The sequence below is a fragment of the Schistocerca americana genome, unplaced genomic scaffold (assembly GCF_021461395.2).
Source record: "Schistocerca americana isolate TAMUIC-IGC-003095 unplaced genomic scaffold, iqSchAmer2.1 HiC_scaffold_1040, whole genome shotgun sequence".
Classification (NCBI taxonomy): Eukaryota; Metazoa; Arthropoda; class Insecta; order Orthoptera; family Acrididae; genus Schistocerca; species Schistocerca americana.
The window spans coordinates 12,501-15,000 of NW_025725092.1; positions in this window are offsets into that span (position 1 = coordinate 12,501).

Consider the following 2,500-nt stretch of genomic DNA (forward strand, 5'->3'; position numbering starts at 1 on the left):
GCCGTACCACAGCGTAGGCTAAGTGCTTCGCCATGCGAATGCCAATGAACAACTGCAAATGCCAATGAACAACTGCAAAGGGCATTGAGCATGTACGTCCTGCTGCCATCCACATTACAGTGTATAGCTGCAAGGTGTTTAACATGAAGCGATACACTGGGGACCGGGCAGTGCGAGTAGCAAACTATATTGCGGGGGTTGCAGTTAGGCAACACTACACTAATTTAACGCGTCGTATGACAATTACAGAGCAGGTTAAGGCCCAACGTGTGTTGGGTTAAGGCCCAACGTGTGTTGGGTTAAGGCCCAACGTGTGTTGGGTTAAGGCCCAACGTGTGTTGGGTTACGGCCCAACGTGTGTTGGGTTAAGGCCCAACGTGTGTTGGGTTAAGGCCCAACGTGTGTTGGGTTACGTTAAGGGGCAATGTGGGTTACGTTAAGGGGCAATGTGGGTTACGTTAAGGGGCAATGTGGGTTACGTTACGGCGCAATATAGGTTACGTTACGGCGCAATATAGGTTACGTTAAGGGGCAATGTGGGTTACGTTACGGCGCAATATAGGTTACGTTACGGCGCAATATAGGTTACGTTAAGGCGCAATATCGGTTACGTTAAGGCGCAATACAGGTTACGTTAAGGCGCAATACAGGTTACGTTAAGGCGCAATACAGGTTACGTTAAGGCGCAATACAGGTTACGTTAAGGCGCAATACAGGTTACGTTAAGGCGCAATACAGGTTACGTTAAGGCGCAATACAGGTTACGTTAAGGCGCAATACAGGTTACGTTAAGGCGCAATGCAGGTTACGTTAAGGCGCAATGCAGGTTACGTTAAGGCGCAATACAGGTTACGTTAAGGCGCAATGCAGGTTACGTTAAGGCGCAATGCAGGTTACGTTAAGGCGCAATACAGGTTACGTTAAGGCGCAATACAGGTTACGTTAAGGCGCAATACAGGTTACGTTAAGGCGCAATACAGGTTACGTTAAGGCGCAATACAGGTTACGTTAAGGCGCAATACAGGTTACGTTAAGGCGCAATACAGGTTACGTTAAGGCGCAATACAGGTTACGTTAAGGCGCAATACAGGTTACGTTAAGGCGCAATACAGGTTACGTTAAGGCGCAATACAGGTTACGTTAAGGCGCAATACAGGTTACGTTAAGGCGCAATACAGGTTACGTTAAGGCGCAATACAGGTTACGTTAAGGCGCAATACAGGTTACGTTAAGGCGCAATACAGGTTACGTTAAGGCGCAATACAGGTTACGTTAAGGCGCAATACAGGTTACGTTAAGGCGCAATACAGGTTACGTTAAGGCGCAATACAGGTTACGTTAAGGCGCAATACAGGTTACGTTAAGGCGCAATACAGGTTACGTTAAGGCGCAATACAGGTTAGGTTAAGGCGCAATACAGGTTAGGTTAAGGTACGACATAGGTTAGGTTAAGGTACGACATAGGTTAGGTTAAGGTACGACATAGGTTAGGTTAAGGTACGACATAGGTTAGGTTAAGGTACGACATAGGTTAGGTTAAGGTACGACATAGGTTAGGTTAAGGTACGACATAGGTTAGGTTAAGGTACGACATAGGTTAGGTTAAGGTACGACATAGGTTAGGTTAAGGTACGACATAGGTTAGGTTAAGGTACGACATAGGTTAGGTTAAGGTACGACATAGGTTAGGTTAAGGTACGACATAGGTTAGGTTAAGGTACGACATAGGTTAGGTTAAGGTACGACATAGGTTAGGTTAAGGTACGACATAGGTTAGGTTAAGGTACGACATAGGTTAGGTTAAGGTACGACATAGGTTAGGTTAAGGTACGACATAGGTTAGGTTAAGGTACGACATAGGTTAGGTTAAGGTACGACATAGGTTAGGTTAAGGTACGACATAGGTTAGGTTAAGGTACGACATAGGTTAGGTTAAGGTACGACATAGGTTAGGTTAAGGTACGACATAGGTTAGGTTAAGGTACGACATAGGTTAGGTTAAGGTACGACATAGGTTAGGTTAAGGTACGACATAGGTTAGGTTAAGGTACGACATAGGTTAGGTTAAGGTACGACATAGGTTAGGTTAAGGTACGACATAGGTTAGGTTAAGGTACGACATAGGTTAGGTTAAGGTACGACATAGGTTAGGTTAAGGTACGACATAGGTTAGGTTAAGGTACGACATAGGTTAGGTTAAGGTACGACATAGGTTAGGTTAAGGTACGACATAGGGTAGGTTAAGGTACGACATAGGTTAGGTTAAGGTACGACATAGGTTAGGTTACGGTACGACATAGGTTAGGTTACGGTACGACATAGGTTAGGTTACGGTACGACATAGGTTAGGTTACGGTACGACATAGGTTAGGTTACGGTACGACATAGGTTAGGTTACGGTACGACATAGGTTAGGTTACGGTACGACATAGGTTAGGTTACGGTACGACATAGGTTAGGTTACGGTACGACATAGGTTAGGTTACGGTACGACATAGGT